Source organism: Cavia porcellus, unplaced genomic scaffold (genome assembly GCF_034190915.1).
Source record: "Cavia porcellus strain 051 isolate PalLab524CR breed Dunkin Hartley unplaced genomic scaffold, mCavPor4.1 scaffold_15, whole genome shotgun sequence".
Lineage (NCBI taxonomy): Eukaryota > Metazoa > Chordata > Mammalia > Rodentia > Caviidae > Cavia > Cavia porcellus.
In genome coordinates this window covers 53992672-54011766 of record NW_026947498.1, presented here as the reverse complement: position 1 = coordinate 54011766, position 19095 = coordinate 53992672, and the positions used below count along the sequence as shown (strand labels likewise).

The following is a 19095-nucleotide window of genomic DNA, read 5'->3' as shown; positions in this document are numbered from 1 at the left end:
TTTAAACCACATGGTCAGGTACCGTCACAGCAACAACCCCAATCTTCTGGTACCAAATTGTGTCTTGGTTACATTTCTCTCATTGCTGAGACGAAATACTTGACACCCAAAGTGAAGAAAGGAAGGCTTATTTTTGGAAGTTTCAGTTCACACTCTGCCTGCTCCAAGGCAGGGTGGCATGGCTAAGAAGCAATTATTCATGGTGGCCACAAGCTACAAGAACAAAAAAGGGACAAAAGAGAAAAGTGTGCCTCTTTCCTTCCCTCATACTATATGCCAGCAATCTTTCCCTGGGTGAATGCAGCACTCATATTGCCAATCCTAGGGCTAGACAATGACCAATCACAAATGCTAGATTCAGCCACCTCCACGACTGCATGAGGATTTGGAGGGACATCCAAATATAAACCATAACAATCTATTAAAAAGAACACTTTTGCCTGGCACACTAACTCTCAATTTATATGATATGCATAGCAAAATTTCACTGCTTTCTTAAGTGTTGACCAAAAAAGTATCAAGAGACATACTCACATTTTCCTCCTGCTGCCTCGTAGATAATTATTTAGGGTAGATTTTTTAAAATCCTACTTTGGGGATTCCTGGTAATAAAGTCCAAATTCCATAATGCACAAGGCCTTTTATCACTGGCAATACAGTGCCTTTCTAGCCCCATATCCCATTCCTCTATGCTCACTCCTTTGAGGGCACAGAGCTCAGTGTTCTTAGATGGACATACCAGGCTCCACGTCTCTGCATCCTATCATACAGCACAGCTCTCGGGAGCTTTTTACCTATCCTATCCATAAGAGACTCTTTCTTACCTTTCAAGACTCAACTCAAAAATTATTCCATCATATTTTCTCTGATCCTTTTCTCCCCTCTCTCTCCAGCTGCCACCCAAGAAAGAGTTGCTACCTCCCACTCCTATGTCCCTACAGAGCCTTCTAAATGAAGAAAAACATGCTAGTGATTTCTTTTTACATGACTCTCCCCCATCCAAAATTAGATTCTATTCTCTCTGAAACATAAATCATGTCACGTTCATCTCTATATATCAAAGATTTAGGATTGCTTGACACATTGTAGGTGCAATGAGTGAATAAATATGCTTAAAGATTTTTTCAGACAGAATATACTGGGTTGCTCGAGGAAGCAGAACATTTTCCTTCTCTGTGTTCAAGAAGAGGCTGGTGGAAGGGAATTCAAATGTTGACTACATGTGTAGTCTAAAAGTGCTTTCACATGAACATGTGTTTGCCAACAAGACCTTTCAGAACTTCAAAATGTCTTGTTACAATCCCGCCAACACATACACTGTGTAAGACACCTTCAGTGTCTACACAACAGTGGCAGAGTCCTATAAAATTGTTGCTACTTCTTGATTCTTAAGGTACTAAGTGTGCTAAAAAAATTATGCTACTTCTCAATTCTATCATTTCTTATAGTGATTTTATAATAGGTACACAAATTCTTTAGTAGTCCTTTTAAAAGGTAATGCTTAATCTTAATCTCTCTCTCTCCCTTTCTCTCTCTCCCTCTCTCTGTCTCTCTCTTTCTCTCCCTCTCTCTCTTCCTCCCCTTGAATGTGGGTTAGAATTTGTGACTTGCTTCTAAAAAATTTAGAGGTGCTGACATAATTTCACTGTTTAGAAGTTTAGAGCCTAGAAGTCACTCTGTTTAGACCCTAGAAGTCACTTGTGTGATGCTGGCTGTCTTCTGTGTCTGAAGTGGGATTCATATTCCTCTCATAGAGGCCCACGTGGTGAATATTTGGTGTCCCACCAATGGTGTCCATATGCTCGGAAGCTTGGGCAAGCCTATAGAGGACTACAGCATCTAGAACATTTTGACTGAAAATCGCTAAGAAATCTGAGCCAAATTCATCTCATTAAGGAGTTACGGGGTTCTTGACTTTGAAAAATCCTGTGAAGTAACAAAAGATAACTATCAAAGGCACTGACTTCAACTTGTATCATACTAGAAATAAGTTTCCTTCCTTTCTGCAATCCTCTAGACAAGTTTAATGCAAAAAGTGAGGAAATAGTATTTCCAGTGCAGGAAATAAATTTATGAATCTCACATGAACACATAGTATAAGAGATTGAATATATTTCTAAGTTTAAGAAGGGCTCAACTAAAGCAAGCACCTCCTCTCCCTTGTAAGCAGTGGCAGTGTGGCAAACTGCCGCCCCTCCAGGGGGAGAACCACCAGCAGCTCCTGAGATCCACGCCATGTTGGAACTTAGGACACTGGGAAACCAAGCAAGCTGCTCCCCTCCCTGGTAAGTGGCTGCAGTGTGGCACACTATGGCCCCTCCAGGAGGAGAACCACCAGTGTCTTCTGAGATCCACACCATGTTGGAACTTACGAAGCTAGGAAACCAAGCAATCAGCCTGCCTCCCTGCTAAGCAATAGTGAACCTACTGCTGCACGGCCTAGAGTCAAACATCCCACTTCCTCCAGCCCCCTTATCCTGCCCCCCCCCCCCCCGCATTAGCAAATGGGAACCAGAAATCTGAGCATCTCCTGGGAGGTTGACCATAGCAAATAAGGGGGATTTCCTTCTACCATCTCTTTGAAGGCAAATATTTTTATTACTGTTTTGCTCTATTCTGATTAATGGTACTGCTGTATTCAATATTCTGTTTTGATAAGTTCTATAATGTTCTGTAGTTCATCTCATTTTGATATACGTGATTGAAAGAACAACTATTATAAAGATAACGAAATATACTGCGATACCTATTACTGTTATCCCAGTAACCTGCAGTGAAGTTCTGTACCAATTTCACTGTACGATCTTAGTTGGCTTTATTCTGTCTTGTTCTGTTGTATTTTACCACTTTCAAAATAAAATTTAAAAAAAGGAAGGGCTCAACTACATTTTTGGATGATACTTATTTGCTCATTGATAAATCACTCTAAGTCACCTATTCTATGTCAGTCATTGTGCCTGGTGATGATATGCTCCTTGGTTACTAAGGGAAATCACACGTGTGTGGAGGAGACATCTGCAGCCCTCAAAAACATAATGGCAGATCCATGCCCTCCTTCAAACATATCAGAGGAGAGGAGCTGGGCTGTGAAGACTGGAAGAGTATAAATAATGCCCTTGAACTTCAGATTTGTGAGTTGGTCCTTCACTGACTTCTAAATAATAAACCTCTATCATTTTATATCTCTATACTATCAAGTGAGCTCTTTTAATAAGTGTGCCCTCTCCACATAGTGCTCCAGACATAAAAATAAAATGTGCATATCACAGAACATCAGTACAGCTGAACACATAGTCTTACTATGTTTTTTTCATCCAGAAATTTTTAGACACTTCAACAGGAAACTTGTAGCACAGATGGGAAATGAATTGCATCTGAGTTAAGCAGAGTAAATGAGAAAGGGCTGGAAACCTTCCTGTATAAGAGATACTCGAAGGACCTACATCTCAAAATGCTTGTAAGCTACAAGTGTTTTCATACAATGTCATTAAGGAACCTGCAATTAAGGTGTTGGAGATTTTTCTTAAACACACACACACTCACAGGGAAATCAATCTCCTCTTACAAAAACTAAAAAGTGGGAGGTGTACAGAGCTGTTTCTATGCCCAGGAAAGCATAGCACACTGTGTGGAAATGCAGCCCCCCCTCAAGTCGAGTCAATCGAGCCTGTGGAAATGTGTAATTTGCTGCATCTATGAGAGCACACAGACAGCAAGACCTCCCTAGGTGCCTGCCATGTCTCATACAAACCCCAAACAAAAATGTGAAGGAAAGCCTTACCACTGTGCAAGGGAAACAGATTCTCTTATCTAAGAGCTAAGGAAGGGATTTATATGACACCTCTGTCATCCAATAAGAACACAAACATGCCACATACCTGCAGCCTCTGTAGAATCAAGCCTTTCTGTCTTGGTTTATCCAGGTTTCCTACAGGGACAAATGGAGCCCTTAAGTTTATCAGTGTTGATGTCAATGGAGCCAATGTCATTTCCAGTGCTGTTTACACCAGTGCCAACTCACAATAAAAAGCATCTTCAATGCAGTCCACATCACATAATGCTTTAGTAAGTGAAATTTAACCAGAAGAGTATGATATGCAAACAGCCAGAATTTCATACCATTTCCTTAATATGGTAATTCTCAAAGGGTGGTCCCTGGATCAGTAGCATGGGCACTAATGGGAACTTCAAAGGAAAATTCTCAGGTATACATATTTGAAAACAAAATGTTGTACATAAAAAAAATCCATATACTTTTATTTGTTAATTTTTTAAAGAGTGAGAAATAGTAAGGAAATAAAAACTCTCAGGCTCCTACTCCAGACCTCCTAAATCACAACTTCGGAGTTGTACCCAGTCACATGTTTGAACAAGCTTTCCAGGTGAATCTGATGTATGTTAAAGTTTGAGAACTACTGCCATAGAGATCTGAGTAATGCACAGTCTCACCCTGCCGGCTAGTTACAGAACAATATGAATAATAAAGTAGAACTTGGTTGTTTTCAAAGGTTATAAAGAAAATATGCACCTACTCTTTCATATGAAAATCTTAGGCATCTTGTCTTATCTAACTTCTTTCAGGACTCAAGGTTAAAATCCTAAAGAATGTCTACGCTTAAGTGTTAGGCTAACTGTTGTTCTGATATTTGTGCAACCCATATCTATTAAACTTTCCAGAGGTGAATTATGATTGACTCTGGTTTATCACATTTCATTAATGCTTTTTTGGAGGTGAAGGGCAAACAGGCCCTGCTGTGGTGTGTTGATAACAGTAACTGTGTTTGGCTGTGAAAATAAGCTAGTGCCCACACAGAGGGAAGGGATTGTTCAACAGCACTTAGGTCCAGGCATCATAGCATAGCATGAGATTCAAGACAAAGCAGATAGAGGGCCAGGGAGAGGATGCAGGTTTCAGCATTACTGCATCCTGCATTCCGTCTCAGCAAATTTTTTGCTTAGAAAATGTAAGATTCTTTCAGAATTAAAGAGGAGAACCCATAATGCCCCTTTACACAAAGTAACCTCTCAACTCAAAGCTTTCACAGGTTTAGGAGAATGTTAGTTCAGTACTTCCGATTTACAAAGAGCAAAATAAATGCATGTGCAGTCGGTCTCGTTATGAACAACAGGAAGGAAAAATGTCAGAGCACCAAAAATCCCCATGAATCAAATACCTCGTTGTTCTTGACGTGGTTACTATGCTCCACAGGTATCATTAATCCCAGGGGCTGAGTCGTAATTTCTTTAATCATAACCACTCAATTATAGCTCCAAAGGTAAAAGGTTTTTTTTTTTCTTTAAATGTTTAGTGAAAGTAACTTTTACAATGACATTATTTGATGGTAATCAAATAGATGCTAGAGAACAAAAATAGGCGTCATGCCTGGAGGGAAAGGCAAGGCAGAACCCAGGTCCTAACACCCACCGACCCACCCACAACCCCCACCCTCACCTTCACCCTCACCCCACCCCCACCCCACAAACCCCATTTCCACCTCCTCCACCCTCTGGTTCCCAGGGAACTCCGGGTGCAGCTGCCCCACCCCTGGGCTCCTGAAAGACCCAGGGCATCCAGGCCAGCTGTTAGTAGGAGCCGGGCTACCCGCAGACTACTTGAGGCAGGACACCTCAGATCAACCTGTAACCATTCCCAGCACCTGCCAATCACCTTCCCCTGAGGAAGCTGTGGCTCTCCCAGCTTGCTGCTGACTATCTTAGACTCAGACCGTTGCACAAAGCCTGCCCAGGTGGTCTCTTTGCTCTTCCTCTGCTTCAGGTACAGTAAGGCTCCGAGAGCTTTTGAGATGCCATGTAATCGAGTACATGACTGTCATTGTATTTTTTCATTGTAGTGTTTTTTTTTTCTGAGAGAAGATTCCAGAATTTCTTGTAGGGGTAATTATGATGAGCCTGTGGATGTATTTTTGTTGAGCAGTAAGTTCATAAGAGGTGGGGGAGTTAGGAAACTCCCGGGAAACATCCGAACCCTGTTCTGCAACAGGCTTTTAATCATACTGAATTGTTATCATCCGCATGATTTTGAAACAAGCCTGGAAGACAAAGCAACGTTTAAAACTCTGCCTGTTTCTCCCAGTGACATTATATTTCTGGTCATTTTGGTGCCATAATGTCCAAAACTTGAGGCAACAAATCTTCTATGCTGTTAGACCAAATGTCCAGCAGTTTCTAAAGAGTCTTTATTTCTGCCCTAATCTTATGTAGTAAGTATCACACTTATTTGACTCATGCAGGCTATTCTGCGCTCCCATTTTCCTATACCTATTTTCTACTGTAAAGGCTAGAAAAGTAGGATTATTTTTTTCCTAGTTTCTCTTTCATGTAGTCTTAGTTACTTATCTCATTGTTGAGACAACATTCCTGAGGGAATCTATTTAGCTCACAGTTTGTAGAAGTTTTAGTCCATAATCCACTGACTCCAAAGCAGGATGACACATGGCAGAGGGGCAACCTTTCATGATGGAAGAAGACAGCAAAAGCAGAGAGAGAGAGAGAGAGGAAGAGAGAGAGAGAGGAAGAGAGAGAGAGAGAGAGAGAGAGGAAGAGAGACAGGAAGAGAGAGAGAGAGGAAGAAAGAGAGAGAGAGAGAGAGGAAGAGAGAGAGAGAGACAGAGGGAACTCTCTCTGTCCCTTATAGTGCATCCAGTCTACCCAACCTAGAGTGAATGTAGCACACATACCCTTCATCCCAGCCTTAGATCGTGTGTCAATCACAAACTGGATCCAGCCACCTCCAAAAAAGCCCACTTCCATGACCTCATGAAATTTTGGGGGTGCACCCAGAAATAAATCATAAAAGGTAGGGACGTTAGGGCTGGAGATTTAGCTTAGCAGAGTAAGCACTTCCCTGGCAAGCGCGAGGTTGTGAGTCCCATCCCTAGTACCAAAAAAAAAAAAAAAAAAGCAGGGCTATTCAAATAACACAAACCTAGTTAATGATCCTTAAAAAAAAGTTTTCTAGAAAGCTTCCCCTGCTCCCACCCCTGAAGTATAAAGGACAAAAGTCACCTGCTTCTGCACATTACTTCTCATTTAAAAATGCTGGTTTGGAAAACGTGGCAGGCCATCTGCGACTCGGGATCGTCGGGCTGCGCTTTGATCAGAAACTGATTCATGGCCGCGATGGCAGAAATGGGCAGCAAGGGGGTGACGGCGGGGAAGATCGCCAGCAATGTGCAGAAGAAGCTGACCCGTGCGCAGGAGAAGGGGACAGTACAGCTGGAGGATTTAAAGTCGTGCTGAGACCGGAGGCTACAAATCCCGCGCCCTTAAATCAACGAACAGACTCGTGGACCCAACACGAAAAGCTGAGTTGCTTTTGGGGACTGCGGAAACTGAGACCCAGATCGAGACTCCAGGCGGCAGCCAGTTCTGCACCGCTGCACCAGAGCAGATGTACAGAGCTCTGGCGTTTCGAATCTAAACGGTGCACAGAAATCTGACCAGTCAGCGCTGAGCCGCGAGGTGGGGAAAAGTGGACGGCTTGGTGTGTGGCGGTCCCGGAACGAGGACTTGCACCGGACTCTGGTGAGTATAGAAAACCCCGCGGCGGCTGGGTTTGGCCAGAGAACAGCTGGCCCGCCACCACGGGGAAATCAATAACACAGAATCTGGTGCAGACATATTAGCCTGGCGGCAGAAATCGCAGCTTGGTGACATCACCAGGACCCCCTGTAGGGAGGGCTGGTGGAAGACATCTTGAGTCCTGGCAGAGTCTGATTGCTTGCTGGCTTCAGCTCCGCACAGAGAACTTAGTGGGAGCCATCTTGGTTTTGGGCAGATCTGCTTTTCTAGAGCTCCTATCACAGAGAGGTTTGGAAGAGAACGGCTGGGACCTGGGCAGAATCCTGTGCCATTACCCAGCTGCTTCTGATTCAGGGAGAACTGGCAGGAGCTGTTGGGGCTAGATCAGGCCTCTGCTTGGGGCCCAATGGGCGGATGCAGAATGGTCACAACTCAGTGACAACCAGAAAGTACAGCCTAATTTATGAACTAACTGACACAGAGGCTAGAGACTAGACTGTACCGCCCCTGCATCCCAGCCTACCCCAGATAACAGCAAATTGGGGAGGACAGCAAAAACTCAAGCCGGCACGCTTCTGAAAGGCCCTAAGCAATTCGGAGAGGGCCAGAGAACTCCAGGACAGTCTGAAAGAAACCAGAAACATGACAAGAGATAAAAATAAAAAAAAATCTCCAGCTGTTCAACAGGAGAAATTAAACCCAAGAGAACTAAACACTGAAGAGAACAAGCACAGTAACCATCCATTGCTCGACTCAGCATCAGCCGAAATTAAAAAGTATTTACACGATCTCATAGAGGAATTTAAAGATGTACTCCTGATCCAAGTGAGGCAAGATATAAAGAGATTAATTAAAGAAATGACAAGCCCTGCCCAAGAGAACACAGATGGAAGAACTGAGGAAATCAGAAAGAAAGAGAAGCATCTGAAGAATTTAAGCATAACTTAGAATACATGAAACAGATCCAAAGAGAAAATCAGGAAATTAAAAACTCCATTGAATATTGGCAAAATGCCTTGACAGAAACTAAAGACAACCTTCTGAAACTTGAAGAGAGATTTAGGGCTTATGAACGTGAAAGAAAAAGCCTCTTAAAAATAACAAGGAACCAGAAAGAAGCAATTCTAAAACTGGAAGATGATAAAAAGATGCATAACCTAAGAATAAAGAATGTGAGTGAGGAAGCAGGAACATCCAAAAATGAAATACAAAAAATATTCACAGAGATATTAAAGCAAAATTTCCCATGTATAGCAAAAAGAAATGATATCCAGATAAAAGAAGCATACAGAACGCCAGCTACCTACAACCAAAACAGATCTACGCCTAGGCATATAATAATCGAGATCCCAGAAATCCACCAAAAAAACAGAATATTAAAAGCAGCCAGAGAAAAGATGCAGGTTACCTATAACGGGAAATCTATCAAAATAACGGCAGACTTATCAACACAAACTCTTAAGTCAAGAAGGGAGTGGGGAGAAATATTCCAAGTCCTGAAGGAAAAAAATATGCAACCTAAGTTCATATATCCATCAAAACTCTCCCTAAAAATTAATGAAGAAATAAGATACTTTCAAGACAAGGAGGAACTGTGGGAGTTCGTGGCCACCAATCCAACCCTACAGAGAGCGCTGAAGGACATTACAGAGAAAGAGAGGAAGAGATATCAGGATTACAGCTACAGTGGCAGAGAGGCCTCAGTGTACGGGGCAGACCATGGAATGAGGGAATAAGGTGGACAAATTATAGCAGAAAAGTGGAGTAGCAGACATGAGGCAGAGACGGTAAGCTAGTCTTTGGTAGAGACAGCTCTGAAACTATATTTAAAAAAAAAAAAAAAAAGCAGAGGTCATTGCTAATGGTGTATAACGATTTAAAAGACACAGTAGTCCTAGTGCCATATTTAGATTGAATTAAATTTGTTCTGGTCTGTCCACTCATATCAGATTTGAGGACACAGACCTCTAGAACCAAAAATAGCAGGTTATACCATGGTAACCATCCTTACTTTCCTATTGACTTAAGCTGAAATCCTGTATTACTTACATTGTCTTACTATGACTGATCTTAATTGTATCTGAATCATAAGACTATTGGTTGGCCTTGACTGATCCTATTTGAAATCCGTATGCGTGTTAGAATCAACCCTAAAAGTAGAGGAAACTACTCTGAGCATGACAGGATGTAAAGGATATCCATACTGGTATGAATCAGTAACAGCTCTCAAATACTACAATGCAGTCAAAGATAAGTTTTTATAAAAATAGATGATAGTATATTTAACTATAATAAGCCAGTGTTGTCGACAAATCTATTGAAAATAACAAGAGAAAACATAGTAGCTACGGAAGATCATTTATATTATAGTTTTGTAAGTCTTATCCATTGCATGTTTATCTAGGAAATTGTTTCGCTGTCTTGTTATGAATTGGTTTCCCCTATAATACAGAGAGGATAGGAACAAATACTCTGAGGAAGAGACCTGAAAAACCCGAGGCTTATTTTGTAGCATTATAATATAAATTCTAGCAATCTATTGCCTGCTGATTAAAATGACTCTGGACTGGTTTCTTCAGCTCAACTTCAGCATATGCAGAGATGGGGACGGCTATCACAAAGAGAATGAGAGATGCGATGGTAGTTGGAAATGTCTTCCCTAATTTGGAACTTGAGGACCTAAAAAGACTCCATCATCCTGTAATGATTTGATTAGTTCTATAATATGCAATAAGTATAGAAAGTGGGTGAAGTTAGGGACAACTATCTGTAAGAAGCTAGAGACAGTTAGATAAGGTAGATCTCCAGTGGACTTGCTTTGAAATCTGTATTTCTTTAAATTGTTTTTTATTTTTTTTTTAAATGTTCTGTTCTGTTTTGATATGGTTAACCTTATCCTCTTAGAGATGTAAAACAAATAGGTGGGACTGATAATCATATTACGGAGCTTTTGTTCGGCCATAGAGCAGAATGGTTTGTAGGGTCACTTTTTTGAATGTCATTCTAAATACTTTAATTCTATAACCTAAACAGCCATTTCGAAGAAGACAATTTGTAACTTATCAACTGGCAATTTCTTACCTTTTGTTTGTCTGTAATTTAGTATTATTTTTCTACCCTTTTATTCTTTAATCTCCATGTATTTTTTTTTCGTTTCCTTTTCTTTAAATAAAAAAAAATAATAATAAAAAAAATAAAAAAAATAAAAATGCTGGTTTGGGGAACTTACACCTAGATAACGTGGCAATCCTGTGACCTACACCTTACAAATTGAGGGCACAATGAGATATGTTAATGATAATGTGAAGGGATGGAAAGGTGTATGATTGAGTCACTAGATCAAACTTGGAACTATCTGCCTTCAAATCAGTGATATCTAAAATAATCAGTTAATTATTGATTAAGTTATTGCTAGGTTGGGCACCTATTATTCACCACCCAAGTCATTCAAAATAGCAATGGATATTATAGGCCAGAAGTTCTGTTTAACTTCTGGTTTAGAAAACTTCAGAGCTAGGAGGAGAGAGAAGTGTAGCTCATTGGTAAAGTACCTGCCTGATACAAGGCCCTGGATTCAATTCCCAGCAGTCCCCCAATGACAGTGGACTGATTGTGTCAACTGAGTAAATACACACCCAACTAAATTGGCTCAGCATAGTTGCAGGTGTGTAAGACCTACCCTAGGGAGAATTGTTGCCAGAATGTTATAAAAGGAAAGTTAAGAAGGTAGGATTGCTTGTCTCCTTCAGAGGAGCTCCAGGCTTTGCTTTCACCTGGGACGTCATCTCTTGGTTTCCAGCACAGACCCTTTGGTCTCCTGATACAGACGCACACCAGAACCTACACAAGGCTCCGGAACTTTGACTGGATCCTTCAGGTCTCCATTGCACAGACAGACCCCTCACACTCTTCCACACCTGACTCTGTAGATGATCATCATAAGCTAACCTATAAATTCTTATATATTTCTATATCTTGACACTGTATCTGTTTCTCTATTGCACACTGACCGATACACCACTCAAAAATAAAAGATCAATATACCGTGATAAGCAATAACATTTGAAATGGGTTTCCTCCTTTTGCTCCACTTAAGTGGGTCACAAACCTGTTTGTGCTTACAGATCTAATTACTATTAATCTTTATTTTAAGACATTTGGACAACAAATTAGATCAAAACACATTTGTCCCTCAGTCTGCATTATCAGATCGAGAGATAGAGAATGAGATGTTTGATTCAAGTCTTTCCTAAATATAATGATTGTATTGCTGTCTTGTTATAGTAACAACACCAGTTATTATTGCTACCAATGAGGAACTGGAAGTTCAGAAACATAAAGAAACAGGATGTCCAAGTCTCTTTAATAAAGTCAGTGCCAGGGTGAGCCCACTCTTCCTCCTCTCCCAGACCCCTCCCTCTTTGACATATGTAAAGAACTTGGTTTGTTTTGTTTATTAAACTGTATCTTGTCTTGTTTTTTTGTTTTTTGTTTTTTTTTTTTTTTTTTTTTTTTTTGTTGTTGTTGTTGTTGTTTTGTCTTTTTCCTTTTTATCGGTACCGGGGATCAAACTCATGACTGCCTGCTTACAAGGCAGGCACTTATGCCGCTGAGCTAAATCCCCAGCCCCCTGTATCTTGTATTTCAGTAGACAGCTGTATGTAAGAAGAGTATGTTCATAATCCTTAGCAATATAATGAGTACAAAGATTTTCTCAGTTTGAAACCCTAAAGGCAGAGACTGTGGACCTGAGAAATCATTTCGGTGTGCTGAGAAACCAACATGTTGCGTACCTGATGTCTGGAGACTTAAATTTCTATCAGGAAAATCGTATGTTACAACCATCTCTTAGGGTTTTGTTTTGTTTTTGTTTTTGAAACAGGGTCTCACTATACAGTTCAGGATGACCTTAAACTTACTTTATCAGTCTGGTATCGAATCCTGTCTCAGCCTCCCAAGTGCTGGTATTACAGCTGTGTGCTACCATGCCCGGCTATCTCTTAGGGTTTTTTTTTTTTATAACAAAATAATATTAAAATAAACATGGATAGAAATTTTAATTTTAAAAATTCTGAAATAAGCCAGGTACATACCTGTAATCCCAGTCCCCGGGAAGCTGCAGCAGGAGGCTCATGAGTTTGAGGCCAGCCTGGGCTGCACAGTGAGGCCCTGTCTAAGAAAACAAATTATGAAGTGAAATTTAGTAGGTGACAAACTTAAAATGTTGGGGGATAAAATATTTTGGAAAAGTATTTTCTCATCCTTAAAAGTGATAAACCATAGAATATTATGTCTATGAATTAGATTGTAAGTAAAAATTGGCCATGTTACAGACTCTGTAAGGTCTTAGTATACAAAACGCATCTCGCAGATGTAAATTGCTATCACTCATAAATACCAGTGATGAGAACATCAGATGTATTTTTCAATATAAATCTTAATTTTATATATGGAAGCTAACACACACATGCATACACATATGCACACACTTATAAACAATCAGGCATAAATAAGGCAAAGGCCCAAATGTTAATTTAATAATACCATATTTTCTTTTTTTTTTTTCTAAAATTTCTGAAATTGGTATCATTTTAGATAGGCAAACATAAGAAAGCAGAAAAAACAATAAATTCAACTTGAGAACTGGGGTACTTTTTAAAAATCATCTAGCCTTTGTTCTAACTGCCTAAAAATAAAAATGATTTAGGAGCAAGAAGGTTTGAAACAATCTTTAAGTCAAGTAGTATATAAAAGCAATTATAGGGGTAACACATTCTATGCTGTGTAGGGAAAAGTATATAAAAATGTCAAAATAGTAGCAGTAAAAAGACTATAAACTTCATCTTCATGACCAGTCAGGAAATGAAAGATTGTTGTACAGGCTGTGCTTTGAAAAAGTTAAAGTGCCCTATGAGTTAAAGGCATTGTAGGTCATTATTACTTCTCAGAAAGGATAAAGAGGAGAAGTATATACAACATAAAAGTGGCTGTTTTAGAACTTTCTTTCCATTTCTTTGTACATGAGCTTTCATGGGGAAAAATAAAAGGCAGATGGGGTTTGTTCTCATGTTTCTTTCAACACTAAGCACAAAGTGAGCGTGTGGTCACACATTCCTGTCTGGTTTATCTTGGTTCCTGTGTGGATCCTCCCCTGTAGTGTTGATCCCTCTCACCTATGTGGTTCCAGCAGACTCCTCGCCTAGAACTGCCTCCCAAAGAACACCTGGTTGTCTTTGCCTTTTCTTTTTCCATCTTTCCATATTTGCTTTTACTTGCTCTGAATTCAGGCCTCTCAGAGTCTTGCTGTCTGTCAACCAGATAAATCATCTAATCTAAAAACATTTTCCGTGGAGAATAACAAATGTGTTACCCAATCTAGAATGCATCTCATCTTAAAGCTTCACGCTAAAAACAGAACTGCATAGACGTTTCCACCAAGGTCTATAGAGGGAAACTTCTCTAGTGAGGCCTTCTTCACACATTCCTAAGCCCTTCCTAAATCAGCCAAGTCTTGATTTTCCTGTTTGATCAGCTAGTTCATCCAGAAAGCCCTAGATTTTAGAATCTGAGATTTCCCACCTTTAAGGTACTTTCATGCATAAAAGTATATATGTTTCTTAGCATTTAATGAAGTTGAGTTTGCAGGCATTAGTAGAAAGTGTACTTATGTGATTGCATTTATTTTCTATTGCTGCCCTGAAAATTAGAACAAATGAGCAATATAAAACCATCTCCACTTACTAGCTCACAATTCTATAAGTCAGATGTCTTGGCAGGCCTGTATTAAGATAAACTGATTAGTAACCTTACTTACATCCAGAGAAAGTAATATAATTTTGAGTAGCGCCAGGGAGCAAAATGCCTAGAAACCATCTTAGAATTCTAACCACCATAATAATCTTACAGAAATGTGCTTACAATAATTCATAATAGTCTTCATTTTTGCCTTTTCTTATAGATGGTTTATGTACACTTCTTAGCTAATTCTAAAAGAAAACTCTCTAAGAACAGACATATTTTCTTTCTCAAAAAAATTACTTTGGTATATAACTCAGATGAATGAAAAAGTAAAACATAGAGAAGGTGTTAAATTAATTATGCCAAATCAGGCAACAGAGACATACGTTGCAATTTAGGCAAGAGATTTAGAATTCTGTCAGTGAAAATCAAGTATTACAGGGCTGAAATCTGGTTAACAGAAAAACTTGAAAGACACACAAAGAATCACGTGATATGTTGAGTTGTGAAAATGAATTTGGCCCCAATTGAAAATTACAAGCAAAGAGTCTGCCAAGAATAACAGGGCTAAAACCCAGTTATGAAAGGAGGTTGCTATTTGGCTCTCTGAGTATATTGCATGTACCTATATTGCATGTAGGTACTGTTCCTAGGCTATGCTCCTTATCATAACCTGAGTTAACCACCTTCTCATACAGTTCCAAGTTCCTGACCAAGTAATTACAGCAGGTTTGCAATGGCAGTCTGCTCCGCTAAGATGGGCAGTGATATGCAACCTCAGGAAGATAAAAATTTAAATAGAGTTGGTCTTTACGTAAACTGTTTTATAATTAATGTTGCTTCATGTACGCTCTATTTTAAAATACTTGAAATGGATAAGAGAATCTGCTTTATTAAATTTATAAGTATGATATTAAATTTATGAGAGTTTCATAAAGATTGCAAATATCTTGCATGTTAGATTTATAAGTTTGAAATATTTGGTGTTTGAAATACTTGAAAGAACTAAGTTATTAAATTGGTAATTATGGTTTGAAATATCTAAGAAAATTTAGTGAATAAAGTTTCTACACAGTTTTAATGACTAAGGAATTTGATCCATCAAATTGATAAGCTAATTGAGCATTAATTAAATAAAAAATAAAGTTTTTAAAATTGTAACACAAAATTATTAGATTTATAAACATACTAACAAGATTAGTGAGTAAAAAGTAAAGGCTTATAAAATTAGGTTATAAAATTTATATCTCTCATCAGTTGAATTTTAATACAAACTATAAATACTAACTTCTGTGTAAAAAAAAAAAGCGCAGTACCTTATGGACACTAAAATTAATAAATGCTGAAGTGCTTTAATGGAACTAAATCATAACAGCTACCACTAATGTACCAATTATATGTATGTCAGTCCTGTGATATATGCTGAGTTTATTTTTTAAGATAAGAGATAATGTAACTGAAGCATCTTGTTCAGTGTGTGCTGAACTGAATTAATAATCTTTACAAAGATCTAAAATTATTACTTCAGATACTAGTCAAATTCCTTCCATCACAAGTAACAGAAACCTGAAGTCCAATTATTTTAATGATTGTAGTAACCACAAAACTGATCATAATAAATGATCTTGGTGGGTCAAGTAATTTAAGGAGTCCAGGGGTAGGAGAGGAGCACCGCTTAGATCTTCCTTCAGAAAAGAAGGCACTGTCCAGCTGTGAGGCATGCAGGTAACTGACCGCCACCAGCCTCTGGGCATTCAGATTCCCCACAGTACTGACCTGGGTCACAGTGGGGCTTTCTGTCTTTTTCTTTTATTTTTTTTTAAATCGGTACTGGGGATCAAACTCACGACCACACACTTGCAAGGCAGGTGCTTATGCCGCTGAGCTAAATCCCTAGCCCCGGTCACCAAGCACAGCTGGAATACTAATATGTGGGCATTTCTGCGCAGTGTAAGACTCCTCCAGCCTGTAGCGCTCCAGGAGCTGGAGCTCCCTTTGGGGTTGGCCTAGACTGTAAACTCCGGCAGTCTGAGCCTCTCCCTGCCTAATCCTGCTTCTTTAGCCTTTGTTTTCATGGGTGTCAGTTCTGCCTCACGGTCTAAAAGCCTGCCCTTAAGCTTCCTCTTACTCTTTCACAGGTCTGATACCAATGAAATGTGGACTCTGGCAATCCCATTACTGCTTTCTGCTCAGCGAGAGACCTGAATGAACACTTGGGCAAAGCGTGGTCCAGCAGTTCAGTGATGCTCCAGGGCGCCCTTTCCTTCTGTGTCTCTACTCAGTCTTCTCCAGCAGCAGGTGAGCCTTATAGCTGTCAGGCTTCAAGATAGCAACATGGTCACAAGACCAACAGCAGCTATTGCTTCTTTATTCACAACCAAGAGGAGAGAGTATGTTTTTATATCATTTGTGACAGCGAGGATAATTTTCTTCCTCAGCTGATCTCCGTCAGTCATCTCCACTCCATGAGATCCACCATAATGCTATCCCAGCCCCTAGGTCTAGGGGCTACAGCTGCTGTGGGATGAGCAATACCCAATCAGTATAAGGGACTAAAGAGAATGAATCCTGAGAGCCAACCCACACATTTCCACATCAAGTTCACATTAATGTATTTTCCCTTTGTAAAATGGAATAATGTGTACTTCCAGGCAAAGTAAAACTTTGAAATAGTCTCATTGCCTCTGTTTTTCTATGCAGTTGAGTTAGTGTAAGGACCCAGGAGACAGGCTGTGCAAAATGCTGTCCTTAGGTCCATGAAGCCACCTATGCTTCACCCTTATTTTACAACCAATAGGAACCCATTGCACACTGGGATGGGGGTACCTGGGGATTGAACCCAGGACATTGAGCTACACCCCAGTCTTTCTGTTTTTGAGACAAGTTCTGTCTAAATCACTAAACTGCCCCAGTTGGGTTTGGACTTGCGATCCTCCTGTCTCACCCTGCTGGAGTGCTGGGATTAGAGTGTATCACAGCACCTGGTTTCTTTTGCACTATCAACACTAATTTTTTTCTTCTTCCCCATTGATTCTAGTCCCAACTTTCCATCTATCCTTATCTCTCCTTACCCTGTGTTCCTCAGAAATAAACAGTATATCAAGAAAGAAGCTAAGCCCTACCTATGAGCCAGCAAGAGCATGGACAGAGGAGAGCCAAGATGGAAGCTAAGCCCCTGCCTGAGAAGCCCACGAGGGCTGTGGTCTGCAGGGGAGAACAGCCACTCCTTCCCCCAAACCCGTTGATTTGGAGGAACTGAACTGTTTGACTGATTTTGCAAGCCTAAAATCGAGCAATTATCTAGAGGACAACAATATGCAATATAGTAACTAATGTAGATTTCTTACTGTCTTATCACTGCTTCAACTCATTTTATGGTTTTATTCCCTTTAAAATTAAACTTTTAAAAGTATGCCTCAATTTACTTTATTCTTCAAGAATATTTTGTGTGTGTTGGCTATTTCCAGTTATTTTTTTGAAAATGCTCACCTATCAATTAAGGCTCACCTATCAATTAATAGTTCCAGATTAAAAGGATAAGCATCCTTGAACAACATCCAACATTACCCATAAAATCTGTCCCATGAAGACACCCCTGCTGCTAACAATGTATGTAGAGACTGGCACATATACTGCTAATAATTCAGGCCACCGAAGCCTTTAGAACTTAGCCATTGCAATTTCTGGAACTGGATATTATCCAGTCTCTGCCCTAGACTTACCAGCGTAGGTTCTGTAGACTTCTCCCTTTTCAAAGTCATCAAAGTCTATTTCAAACAGAGCCCAGTGCATCCTGGAGACAGAGCCTATGTCCTGGCTTGCAGAGACTACTCTAGCTTATGGAGAAGAAGGAGAAAGTTTTTGTCTGCCTTTGCATCTCCAGGTTGGGAGGTGAGCTCTGCCCTACAAGGTGGAACATTCCAGGTGCTGGATTTGTTGTTGTTATTGTTGTTGTTTGTGTGTGTTTGCTTTTATTCTGCTTGAGTCTCCTGTAAATTATCATCAAAAGAACTTTATGAGAATTTTTTTTCAGTTCTGGGAATTGAGCCCAGGTCCTAGCACATGCTGAGCACATGATTTACCACTGAGCTGTAACTCCAGCCCTCAGCACCCAAAGCCTATGAGGAAAGAATACACTAGTGTTCAAGAGCTGAGCATGTCACAGCCATCAACAGGCCCTCTCAGTTTGGATTTTCTTGAAGAAACTGGTTACCATGATAGTACCATTTACATAAGCTTTTAGTTCTGTAGGAAGACAAAAATACATTGTCTTTATCAGTGTTAAACCCATAGAATTTATACAGAGTAGTTGCCACAATTATTTTACTATTGCTGTAAACATTTATCTTGGAAAAATTAAATTCAACACAGCAAATGTTTATTCAGTACATAATAAATGCAAGTCCTTGCACTAGGCACTGGGGGATGACAAATTTGTCTTAAATTGTCACTAGGATGACTTTTAGTTTTTAATTTTAATTCCCACATCACAGAAGAATTGGATATTAACTATTCATGATCCACTTTTATTCTTCACTGTCAAGTTTCCATTATTTTCACTTCTATGAAAGTGCTCCAGAATCTCCACAATATATTTTAGAGGTTAATCTTTGCTACAATTTCTCTTTTGTTCATATTATGAATATCATTTTGGAATTCAAGGCAATATATTCTGGAATAGAAAATGCAACTATTAAAGATGTTAATTATTCATATATTAAAGTTATTACTATTATTATTGTGACAAAAGAGCATTAGAAATTTACAAATGTACATATGTGTTTGAGGGGCTATATTGTTTATGATGGGTTTAGT

At 39.6% G+C, this 19095-nt stretch overlaps 1 long non-coding RNA gene across 1 annotated transcript; it reads left to right on the top strand.

Annotated features, from left to right (window-relative positions):
• Positions 1-7059: 7059 nt before the first annotated feature.
• On the top strand, positions 7060-17700 carry LOC134470482 (uncharacterized). Its single transcript, XR_010039406.1, has 3 exons — positions 7060-7545; positions 16419-16578; positions 17366-17700. It is a non-coding gene; the product is annotated as an uncharacterized LOC134470482 (long non-coding RNA).
• Positions 17701-19095: the final 1395 nt, after the last annotated feature.